The sequence below is a fragment of the Kogia breviceps genome, chromosome 11 (genome assembly GCF_026419965.1).
Source record: "Kogia breviceps isolate mKogBre1 chromosome 11, mKogBre1 haplotype 1, whole genome shotgun sequence".
Lineage (NCBI taxonomy): Eukaryota > Metazoa > Chordata > Mammalia > Artiodactyla > Physeteridae > Kogia > Kogia breviceps.
Genome location: NC_081320.1, coordinates 34,181,489 through 34,194,394, shown reverse-complemented (window position 1 = coordinate 34,194,394; position 12,906 = coordinate 34,181,489). Strand labels below are relative to the sequence as shown.

Genomic DNA, 12,906 nt, shown 5'->3' with positions numbered 1-12,906 from the left:
AGTTTAGACCCCCATTACATTCACTCACTTGCTCCAGGTCCCCTAAAGCTACAATGTCACAGTTGGAGAGCCCAGCCAAGGCTGGGGGTGCCCCTCCAGTTAGCCTGGCCTCCAGGCCCTGCAGTTGGCTCCTGTGTTCCCATCTCTCAGCCAGGCCCCGACTTGGATGGGGCCACCACCTCTTTCCTCACAGGGTCCCATCGCCCAGTCAAAGGGGTTCATTCTCCCCAAACACAGTATCAGGAGTGGGGCAGTGACAGTGACAGTCCCCACTGGGTCTCCTTCATGTGAGACCCTGTGCTGTGGGAAGAGCAGGTGCCCTGCCCTCAGGAGTGGGGGGCTGGGGTGTGACCTGCTGCCCACGATGGGCAGGCGGGTCCCCGGGTGGGGCGAGCCAGTGTGCAAGGAGTTCCACGGTGGGTTCTCCTCTCCAATGGCTTCTGTGTCCCTACTTCTCCCGTGCCTCCCCTCGAAGACAGCTCAGTGTCCATGCTGGCTGTCAGCCCCAGGGCATGAGGTCACCTGACCGGAAGCCATGGGAGCCATCAGCCACCGCCCCCTCTACACACACACACAGACGCACACGCTGCAGGGAAGCAGGACCTGAGTGCAGGGCTCTCAGCGGCCCTGAGCGCCCTGCCTGGAATCGGCCAGCGGAATGGACAGACCGGATCTCCCGGCCCGGAACATGCAGGACTGTCCTGCCTGGGCTTCCAGTGTGGCCACCTCCTTCTGGAAGCCTGGGAGTCTGGAATCAGGCCACTTGTTGTCTGTCCTTGCAGCAGACTGGGCTGCACTATAAGAAGAAGTTCACGGCTCACCCGTGGATCCTGACCATCAGGTGGCCAGAGAAATTGGTAACATTTCTGTTTTGCCTGTTGAAATGATTAATGACAAAGATTTTGTTCAGTTTCCTGATGTGGGTGTCCAAAGATGAGAGACCCATGTGTATGATCTGTACCTCCTATGAGATCAGCCCTAAGCTAGTTTAAACATGATCAAGTTTTGTCTATGTGGTACATTTAGACCTCTGCATGTCCCGTCTACTGATTATGTTTAGAGCTAACCATGTGTTGTCTATGATAAGAACATTTCGACCTGACCATGTCTGTGCTAGGACTATAGGGACCTGGGTAGAGACCCGGCCTGGCCTCAGCACTGGGAAGCTCCATGCCTGCATCTGAAGGTCAGTGCTTAGATGTCTGGGGTCTGGAGCTGAGGTGGGCTTGTCTACATAACAGCTTCTCTTCTGAGTGTGGTGACCTGGTCCTCCCAAGGGTCAGTGCTATGGTCAGGGCCTTCGTCTTAATCCCTGCAAGGCTCACCTTCCCTGGGGCTCATGGAGAATCCTCAGGAGGGTTACCTGGCAATAATTCCAATTCACCAGCATGTACATGGTGCATAGAGAGGCAGGTTTAGCTGGTGAATTGATTGCCGGATACCTCAGAGTGGGCAAAAGGCCGATGGGTAACAGCTGAGGCTGCTGCTGACCTCTCCTTCCAGTCTACTGTCCCTACTCAGCAGTGTCCAGAGCTGCCCCTTGGCTTTCAGCCCTGCTGCCCTGTGAGTTTTCTCAATATGTAGGTGAGACGAGAAAGGACTGAGCCTGCCAGCACCAAGGTCGTGTGTTCAACTCTAGCATGAAAGCTTTAAAAACAGTTAAAATCACACAGAACCAAAGGGAAAAGAGGAGTTCTCTGGGACAAGTGTGGTGAGAGGAGACCCACCTGACACTTTTTCCCATCCCAGGAGGTCCCAGGAACCCAGCTTGTTTCCACATTAGGGGAGCCACCAGCAGAGCCATGGTGTCCTGACCAAGGGCACGTGTGACCCCAGGTGCAGGGTCTGCGGAGGTGAGGTCACCCTGGGACTATGGACATGTGACCCAGGTGGAGGTGTCTGGGGAGGAGGGGTCACCTGTTGAGAGAGAAGGTGTGACTTTAGGTGCAGGGTCTGGGGAGGTGTGTCACCCTGGTGAGTGTGGATGTGTGACCCCAGGTATAGGGTGCGGGGACTGTGTGCGTCTTACCACATCTTCATGGGTCAGGATCACATGTACGGGGAGACTGCATATGTGCTCTTTGCGTCCTGTCCCCTTTGAGATTTCCAAACTGCATTAACGGTGTTGCCCTAGTTAACCTGTGGTTCCTTTACTTCTCTTAATCTGGTCACAATCATATGAGGTCAGTCATGTTTGAGTGTGCTGCTACTCTGTGTTCTGGTGAGTGACAACACTTGGTGGTATCCTATTAATATCATAGCATATCATATGCCTAATCTATGGGGGTCACCACGGCCTGGGTCCCCCTGGACAGAGGTCAGCTGAGCACAGACTAGCGCCCCCCCCTAAGAATGGTCTCCCACATGCTCTGTGAGGGTACCGTGATGGCCCCTAAGGTAGGAGACTGTGTCTGGGCCTCCAACATCTGTGATGAAGAGGAGTCAAAATGGAATCTCAATTAACAAGACATAATTTTAAGAATTTATTTTAAGTGAAATAAAACACGTCACGTACCCTTTACCATCATCACCATTTTAAGTGCACGTTTCTGAGGCATCAGATCTATTCACTTTCTCGTGGAGCCATCACCACCACCCCTAGAACTTTTCATCTTGCAAAACCCAAATTCCACAACCATGAGAGTCTCCCTCTCCATTCCCTCCCGCTGCCCTGGCCCCCATATCCACTTCAGTCCCTGAGTTGTCGACTCCAGGGCACCCACTGGAGTGGAATCCTGCAGTGTTTGCTCACGGGTCATTTTGGAAGAGCTGACTTTCAGTCTGAAGCTCTGCCTGTTTGCATCTGAAGAATTTGCATTTAAGGAGAGGGTGTATGAGGAAGGGGGTGTATGAGGGACAAAGGTGTCCGGGGTGCAGATGAGCCAGGACCTGACCAGCTGCCTTTTGGGTCCTCTGGTCCCATCTCTTGGTCTGTGCCTCATCTGCATCATCACTGCCCCCACTGGCACCGCTGGGCTGTTGTTGTCTGAGTGAGATTCCCCTGGTGCCCTTGCTCTCCTCCCCTCCTCCTGCTGGTTGGGGCGGGAACTGCTTGCTCTGTGGTCTCTACTCCTGAGGCACGAAGGACCCTGTAGCATGGACCTGAAGAGTGTGGGGTGTGGTCCCAAGAGCATGGGGCCCACATAGGACACAACATCAGGGCGTGACAAGTGCTAGGGCTGCCTCATCACTGACAGAGAATGTTGCCAAGATCCTGCTTGGGAGGGCATGGTGGGTGGCGTGGCACCCTAGAGGCCCCATTCCTATCCTGGAGCTTGCAAAGTGCATCCCCATGGGCTCCAGATTCACTCCATATCTCAGCCATATCACTCTGTCCAGTCTTGAACTCACAAAAACGAGCTCCCTTGTCCACAACATAGGCCTGGTCCTGTTGGTATTAGGATTCTTTAATTTAGGCGTCCTGGGATAGCAGCTCTTTTTAGGCCTGAGAAGGAACAGCTCAGGAGCATACAACAATTTCAGATGAAACTAATATTCAATGACTATCTCTAACTACTCGGTTGTTGACTTCTATCAGTATTTATTCTCCTGGTTTTAGCTCCGATGTGGGGATTACAGAGAAGTCAACATTTAAATCTTCATTATCTGTGTATTTGTCGCTTCAGTATCATTACTGACCCATAGTTTTTTATGGTTTGAAAGAGTTATTCATTTCATGTATCATGTAGAGGATTTACAATGATGATAGGGCAATTAAGATTACAATAATGGCTAGTAAATTGTTCACATTTTCTCTACCTGTGCATCTATTGTATGTATATGAGTTAGTTTAGATGTCAATATTAGTGAAATAATATAGAGGACTAGAGAACTTATTTTAAAAATCACTATTAATGTGTGATGATGAAAATGTAAAAGTTCTTCCATAATCGGTGATGTTGTATCTTGAGAACCTAGATGAAATTTATATGCCATAGTGATATACAGGATTTTAGCCTATGATTTAACTTTGACCAATCTACATTACTTTTTACTTTTATCTCATTTATTGAGAAAGGCATAATTGTTATGGTGTTGGCTTGAAACTGGTTGAAAAGGACTTGAGTCCTTCCTTATTTTACACTTACATAGATAGGATTCTTGAAACATAGGATATGGTGGAGAGCATTTGTGTAACCATTCTAGGTTAGGAGTAGGAGTTTCCACTGCTAAGACTTCTTGTTTAGATGCAAATGCTTTTCAAAATATGAAGAGTATTAGCATTACTGCTGCTACTGAGATGAATGAGCCTAAAGACAACATATGTCATGTTCTGTGTGCCTCAGGGCACACAGACTAATGTAGTGACATCCCTGAGAGGCCAAGAAAGTGCTGCAGGAAGTCATATTTACTACTACAAATATACTTGTGAAGTGAATTTTTGCTCATGCTGAGTTAACTGTAAAACCTGAGAATAGTGGGAATCCGTGTAGGAGCCTCCCATAATAGTGAAGACTGCTCCCATGGACATTAGGTCATGGAAGTGTGCTACTACATAGCATGTATCCTGGAGCACAATGTCTGGGGTTGAGTTGGCTAAGATGATTCCTGTCACGTCCCCGGACATGTTCCGGGGCCACATCCCTGTGAGAGACGAGCGGGATCTGGGGCGGGGCGCCAAGCGCCAAAGGGTTTGCTGGGTCCCTCCCGCCCTGGGCTGGGAGGTCGCCAACCCCTCCACCACCCCGCGGTACCCGAGACCTCCATTCCCCTGGCTGGGCGGGCAGCGGGGCCCTGCCAGGGCGGGCTGGCCGCGGGGCTGGCGGTAAGGCGCACGCGCCAGAGAAGCTGGGCCTCAAGAGGCAGCCCACGGTCCCCAACCCTGCGTACGGCCATACCACCCTGAACGCGCCTGATCTCGGAAGCTAAGCAGGGTCGGGCTTGGTTAGTACTTGGATGGGAGACCACCTGAGAATACTGGGTGCTGTACGCTTTTTGCCTCCCGCCCCGCCTTCTCCTTTAGTCGCCCGGGGCTGAGGCCGCCTCCGCCCCGGCCGGGCACCGCTGCAGGCCCCCACCTCCTCAGGCCCCTCCCACCACAGCGCGCGCCAGAGGGGGCGCTCCCCGCCGGCCTGGCCGGGGCTAGGGCGGCCAGAAGGCGGCTCTGGAAGGCAGTGGCACACCAGACGCTCTGGCGGTGGCTGGCCCGGATCCAGACTCCGCCGCAGGGTCGGGGCTAAGATACACGCCCATGAGTGGAAGTGCCTTTTGCGCTGTAGCTCTGTTTTTTAGATGTCTTAGGAAACACCATACACTTCTCCAGAGTGGCCGTTTGCAATTTACATCCCTTCCACCAGCATAACAAGGCTCCCTTTTCTCCATGGCTTATCCTGCATTTCTGGGTTTTACACTTTTTCACGATGGCCGTTTGACCGATGCGAAGTGAGACTTCTTCGTAGTACTGATGTGCATTGCCCGCTTGTTTCGTTGGCCAAAAAGGGCTTATGCGTTTTTTCCCTGAATATATTCAGGAAAAAACCGCATACGCCCTTTTGGGCCAACTGCATCATTGTTGAAATTCTGCCGCTTTTCAGGTGCTTTAAAGGCGACTCCAATCTACCTCTTGAAAACTGTTTCCTCCAATACTGCCTTGATCTCAAATCCTCTTCATTTCCTTACCTCAGTATATTTTTGGACAATTGTTATCATTTATAACACTGCAGGTTTGTGAATTGCAGTGCCCCTGAGCTCCATTTTTCAACTCGCCTTTTTGGAGTTGGCCGCAAAACCACAGGATTGCTTCAGGCCCTTTTCTGGTTCCAGGGGGCAGGCTGAGCCTTTGGTTAATTCTTCTTCCTGATTGGAAATTAGAGTGACATGTGCCTGTCCAAACACCTAGAGCTGGTCTCTCATTGGTTCCCCCTCTTCCCGTTCATCCTCTGGACAAATTGCAAACTGTACGAAACAGGAGGTTAAATAAAGGTGCTGATTCTCCAAGTGCGGAGATTGTTAATAAAGCGGCTGGAATGGCAAACCCGAGCACCAGGGATGAAAAATGAGATGTGTTTTAGAAACATTTCCCGATCACACAATGTACCATCCTATGAGTTTCCCATGCATGTTTTAGCTGTAGGAAGATTCCCTTGAACCTGGAGAGTTGGGACCCATGGAATGGGTACCACGCAGTATTACTTTAAAGGGTCTGCATTTGCTCACCCAACCTCACCAATCCTCTTGGCCCCAAGAGTGTCCAGCCTTATGTCTCATCCAGTTGTGTGTCTAGATGTGGTCAATCAGGGTTTCATCACAGCCCCTGAAAGAATTTTGTAAGAATGTTTCTCTCTTTCACTGTTTGTTTTTTTAATTTTTATTTTTTTATAATTTATTTTTAATGGGGTTCAGCTGATTTTCAATGCTGTGTTTATGCCGTTTTACACCCAGCTGATTCACTTACAGAGAGATATCAATAAATACTTTTTTTTTTCGTTACGCAGGCCTCTCACTGTTGTGGCCTCTCCCGTAGCGGAGCACAGGCTCCAGACGCGCAGGCTCAGCGGCCATGGCTCACAGGCCCAGCCGCTCCATGTCATGTGGGATCTTCCCGGACCAGGGCACGAACCCATGTCCCCTGCATCGGCAGGCAGACTCTCAACCACTGCGCCACCAGGGAAGCCCAATAAATACTTTTTAAGATTCTTACTAGGCAGATGTATTCTTCTGCAGTGAATAGGATGTGTTGAGTCCAGTTCATTGAGCAATGAGTAGGTCATGTCTATTACATATTTGGTTTATGGAACGGTATCTGTGCTCATTTGAAACTCTCGTTTTATGCATCACCCCACCTCACCTTTCCCCTTAAGCAGCCATAAGTGTGTTTTCTAAATGTGTGACTCTGTGTTCTGTTTTGTAATTCAGTTCATGTGTAGCAATTTTTCGAAAACCCCGGTAAGTGATATGTTATCATAAGTTTCTTTTTCTGTCTGACTTATTTTACTTAACATCATCGTTCCTAAATATACTCATTATGCTGTTAGTAGCCTTATGATATTGATTTCATGGCTGAGTTATATTCCATTGTACATAAGTACCACAACTTGTTTACCCATTTTTCTCTTTCCTAGGATATTTTCAGTGTACCCAAGCCGAGGTCCTTGCAAACCAAGCAGCCCTAAACTTTGAGGTGCCCGTGTTCTGTCGATTTTTGGTTCTCTGAATATATACGCCAATGAGTGGAAGTGCCCTATGCATTGTAGTTCTGTTTTTTAGATGTTTTAGGAAACACCATACACTACTCCAGAGTGGCCGTTGGCAATTTACATCCCACTCATCAGTGTCACAAGACTCCCTTTTCTCCATGGCCTGTCCTGCATTTCTGGTTTTTACACTTTTCCAGGATGGCCCTTTTGACAGATGGGAAGTGAGACTTCTTTGTAGTGCTGATTTGCATGTCCTGCTTGTTTAGTTGGCCAAAAAGAGTGTATGCATTTTTGCTAAATATATTTAGGAAAAATACATGTTTTGGCCAACTGCATCATTTGCGAAGTTCTGCCACTTTTCATGTGCTTTAAAGGCGACTCCAACATACCTCTTGAAAACTTTTTCCTGAAATTTTGCCTTGCTTTCGAATCTTTTTCGTTGCCTTACCTCAGTGTATTTTTGGAAGATCATTATCATTTATAACCCTGCAGGTTTGTGAATTGCAGTGCTCCTGAGCTCCATTTTTAAGTCCTCTTTTGGGAACTGGCCACAAAACCACAGGATTGCTACACGCCCTATTGTGGTTCCAGGGGGCAGGCTGAGCCTTTGGTTAATTCTTCTTCCTGATTGGAAATTAGAATGGCATGTGCCTGTCCAAACACCTAGAGCTGGTCTCTCATTAGTTCCCCCTCTTCCCGTTCATCCTCCTTACAAATTCCTAACTGTACAAAACAGGAGGTTAAATGTGCTGATTCTTCAAGTGGGGAGCTTGTTAGAAAAAAGGCTGCAGGGGTGAAGCCGACTACCAGGAGCTGAGGAGATGACGTGTCATTTCCAAACTCTTCCCGATCAAACGGTGTACCATCTTCTGGGTGTCAGGCATGTTTTAGCTGTAGGTAGAGCCCCTTTCATGTAAGGAGAACACCAGGGATTTTTCCAAATCAGTGTCTCCCCGAACCCCAAATTGGGAAATGTTTAAGCTACGGGTACATGTATGATCATTAAGGGCCTTGGGCAGTAGGCAGAGTCCGAGCTTTAGATGATTGAAATCTTCAGGGCAGAAGAGCTCACCATCGACCTCCTTTAGGTTACATTTTATCTATCGTTGATAGATGATGTAGATATAGTTATGTATTCTTTTGCAGATTTTTCCCCTTATAGGTTATTACACAATATTGAATGTTGTTCCCCGTGTTATACAGAAGTTCCTTGTTGACGATCTATTTTATACATCACAGTTTGTATGTGTTAATCCTAAACTCTTAATTTATCCCTCCTCCCGCGTTTCCCCTTTGGTAATAATACGTTCTAAGATTTTATACTTCTCAGACATGGGGGAGTTGAAGGAGAGGTATCATTTTCAATGGAAAAGCAATCAAAACAAGATTGAAGCTTCAGCCAAGATTATTAGATGTATTGTACATCGTTGGAAAGAAATCACGTCATTTCTCTAATGTTGACCTGACAAATAAGACAAAGCCCTCCACTGAACTTGCTTATAATAAAGTGATGGAAATATCAAATGGAAGTGTTAGAAACATCTTATTTTACACGAGCCTTACACACTGCTCTATGTTAATTACAGTTTGGCTCACACATCTGTTCATTGAAGGTACAATGTTCTCAATTTCTGTTACTGATCCTACAGAGTGGTCCCAACAAGGGTCCCCCTGCCCAGGGTCACTGGAGCCAAAAGAACGAGACTGAGTTTGCTTCAGAAGCAAAGGAAACTTTATATTTTGATCAGAGAATGGAGAGGTGAGAGCGTGCACTCCCCCGTGGGCTGTGGGACAGGCTGCTGGGTAGGGATCCCAGCAGCGTCAGCGGGAGGGAGGGGGCAGAGCTCTCCACGGCCCGGGTTGGCTGGAGCTCAGGCTCTATGTCGCTGAGTCTGCACGGGGCCCCGAGAGCTGAGGTGTCGGCCCAGCCATTTTGCAGTAGGAAATCGGGTCTGAAGTGCCGGGTGTGGGACCTCTGCATGTGGAAACCTAGGAGCATGTGAAATTAGACAAAGCACAAAGGAAAAAAAAGGTTAGATTTTATTTTATTGCCCAGATTCTATTTTTATCTCCCAGGAATTTTTAATGGGCTTTGCCGGCGACAAACCCCTCCTCTGCCTTTTGTCCCGTTCCTCATTCTTGGGGGGCTGAGGGTGCAGACCCCTCTTCTGCAACTGCTTCGTGCTGAGTTGGGAGTCCTCATACCTGTGGGGGAGGGGCAGAACTGCTCCCTGGCAGCCTCCAGGTGAGGTTGATTGTCCCCAGGCCTCCTCTCTCACTGCTTGTCTGCCTGAGCACCAGCATTGGAAGTGCTTAGATTCTAATGATTTTTGAGGGTCCAGGAAAGAGATGTGCAGAGTTGCTGGGGGGCGGCAGCTTTACCCCACCCCACATTTGTTTGGCCACATTAGGCTGAGGGTTTCTGCCAGCCTAGATGCTCTGACCAGCAGTCTGCGCTTTCTTCAATTAGGCCCCTGAATTAACGTACAAACAGCACCAGGTGTCAGAGCCCTGCCTGCTCAACTCCCAGACAGTCCAGGGCCGGTGATGATCCAGGACCATGACGCCCACTGAGTCAACGGCCTTTTGAAGTAGCCAGGAGTCCAGCTGGTCTCATTGGCTGCCGTCACCGCGGTGTCTGTAGGCTTTTCTATGGTGATAGCGTTATTTACGGTTTCCCCGCCAAGCTTATTAGCTCCGCTCTGGGTGCAGTAAGTCCTGCAAGCAGTAGTCTGCTCTTTTGGGGCACACTCTTGTTGTTTTCTGAGAGAAGCTCCAGGTCAAGTGATGGTCACACGAGTCGTCATGGGGGTCTGTTGCCCCCGGTTGTCTCTCTGGAGGCTGGAGTTGGAGGGCCTCCTCACTCGAGGTCAGTGTGCCCACAGAGCAATCCCTGCAACTTCAGGGCCTGGTGGGTGGTTAGGATCACCACGTGGGGTCCTTTTCTCTTGGGAGGAACCTGGCCTTGCAGGCTGCTGATTTCCAGGTTTTTCGATACCCCCAGTATCCTGGCCGGATGAGGTGGCGGGCCAAGCCCTTGGTGACCGTAGTTTCTCCTACCTGGAGGGCATTCTTGCGTTGTTCCATTTCAAGTGGTCCCAGCTTTTGCACTGATACTCCAAGGGCAATTCACCTTCGACTGGGAATGTAAAGGTCAAAGGGTTTAGTTAAATTAGGGAGTTCCAGGGCAAGGGTCTGAATTGACTGCTCTTTCCATTCTTCAATGGCCACTTCTGGATTCTATTCAAAAGGATCATCATCTTTTCCTTTCAGTGTTTCATATCGAGGCCCAGCTATTAGACTGTAGTTAGGATCCAGATGCAGTAAACCCTGGCCTCCCCAGGAACCCCTAAGCTGTCTTCTAGTTTTAGAAGGGGTACGGCTGCAAATGGCTTCTTCCCTTTCCTGGGATGGCCTTCTCTGACCTTCTGTGAGAGTAAAGCCCAGGCAGGTCACCTTAGTCTGTGATATTTTAGCCTTTTTCTTGGACACCTTCTATCCTTTATTGGCTAAGTAGTTCAGAGACCTCCTTAGTAGGGCTGACGATCAGAATGTCATCTGCCTATTGAAGGAGGGTTCCCTTTTCCAGAGGTAGAACTTTTAGGTCTTTAGCTAACGTTTCCCCAAAGATGGTGTGGGAATTTTTGAACCCTTGGGGCAGGACGCCTCAGCGGTATTGTTTCTGTTGTATGTTGAGTCCTGCCACTCACAAGCCAAAACTTCTTGTGACTCTGGGATAATGGAATACAGAAGAAGGCATATTGAAGTCTAATACAGAATAGCATGTTCTGGTGGATGGTAGAATGACCAGCAGTGTGTAGGAATTAGGAACTACTGGATATATATCCTCGGTGGCTTCACTGACTGTCCTGACATCCTTTACCAGGTCGCCAGCAGCCCATGGGGCTCTCGTGGTCAGGCCAATCTCAGGATATGGAGCTCACCTGGGCAGGTACCCTGCAGCCCATGGGGCTCTTGTGGTCAGGACCCTCCCAGGATACGGAGCTCACCTGGGCAGGTACACCGGCAGGGCTGGGCACACAGGAACTGTGCCCATAGCCCTCATTGCAGAGCACCCCCAGCTCACCTGTTGGTCAGAGCTGCCCCAGAGCACCTCAGAGCAGAACTTGAACTAACAAACAGCGGCTCCGACAGGTCTGTGACCCTGACCTTCACTCTGTGTGGCCTCCCTCTGCCAGGTCTTCCAGAAGCTTCCACTGCAACCAGGGCACCAGGCCTTTGTCTCCACTCACCACCCCTCCTCTCCCTGACTCCTGGGTTCCTCTCATTAAGAGAGGGTCTTCTTGAAGTTGTCTCCCACTCATGGACCAGATAAAATGATTAGAAAACAAGCTAGAGCTGCAGCCCCTTGTCTATCCTGACCCTCAGGACGCCACACCTGTTCCTTGGACCTGGCTGGTGCAGCAAGGCCCATTTTCTGCAACTGTGAGCCCCTGAGAGGCGAGGATTGGCTGACCTGGGCAGCCTGACCTGGCCAGCCAGCCCTTCTAAGCTGTGCCTGGGCTGAGGTCAATATAAACACCCCTCCAGGCAGCAAGAGTCCCTGCAGCTGTACCTGACGTCATATTCTCTGCCCTGTCAGCAGTCTCAGGGCTGGGCTTGTGGGAGGGAGTAGGGCCTGCGGCTCTGTGGGTGCCCCAGTGTGAGTGGGGCTCTGCTGGACTTTCTGAAGGAGTTGCCAGGCTGCCACCTGCTAAAGAAGAGGATGTATTACCCATACCTGCCGCTGGAATTTCTCCCCGGGCAAAGGTGAGGAAGGGAAAAAAAACAGTGAGGGCTGGGACAGGAGGGGTACGTCAGGCAGGGAAATAGAAAGCTTCCATAAGAGTGCCTGGGGCCAGGACCAGCCTGGCTGACCTCCAGGCACCAAGTCGGCCTGTGTACCGTGGCTGTTGTGGCTCCACGGCCCTTCCTCTAGGCTTTCAAGTACTTGCACACATTTTTACCTGGGAAGAGTGGGAACAGTTCAGTAGCAGCTAGCCTGGGGCTCAGCTCACGTTTACTCAGAGATGCCTCGGCACCGTCCCCCAGCTTTGCAATGAGGACGCTCCTTGTGGGGGTGCTGCTGGCTGCATGGGAGACGATTCCCCACCTCTGACCAACTTCAGAATTGTTCGCCACTGGAGCAAGTGCCCTGATAGGGTTTTCCTCTGTATGACCAGTGGGTTATGTATTTCTTCTTTTTTGGTTCAAGGTAGGTTTTATTCCTCTTCTTGCATTTATAGATATAAACATGGAAATAATTTATTCATATAAATATGTCTATGGGAAGGAAAATGCTTTTTTCTCTTTTTAAAATATTATTGTTTTAATTTTTGAATTTAATTTAATTTATTTTTTATACATCAGGTTCTTATTGGTTATCTATTTTATACATATGTGTGTATATGTCAATCCCAGTCTCACAATTCATCCCACCACTACCACCCCTCCACTTTCCCCCCTTGGTGTCCATACATTTGTTCTCTACATTTGTGTCTCTATTTCTGCCTTGCAAACCGGTTCATCTGTATCGTTTTTCTAGGTTCCACATGTATGCGTTAATATTTGTTACTATTTGTTTTTTCTGTTTCTGACTTACTTCACTCTGTATGAGAGTATGTAGATCTATCCACGTCTCTACAAATGACCCAATTTCATTCCTTTATATGGCTGAGTAATATTCCATTTTATATATGTACCACATCTTTTCCATTCGTCTGTCTATGGGCGTTTAGGTTGTTTCCATGACCTGGCTATTGTAAATAGT

At 49.0% G+C, this 12,906-nt stretch overlaps 1 pseudogene; it reads left to right on the top strand.

Annotated features, from left to right (window-relative positions):
• Positions 1-4,824: 4,824 nt before the first annotated feature.
• Positions 4,825-4,933, top strand: LOC131765990 (5S ribosomal RNA; annotated as a pseudogene).
• The last annotated feature ends 7,973 nt before the right edge of the window (positions 4,934-12,906 follow it).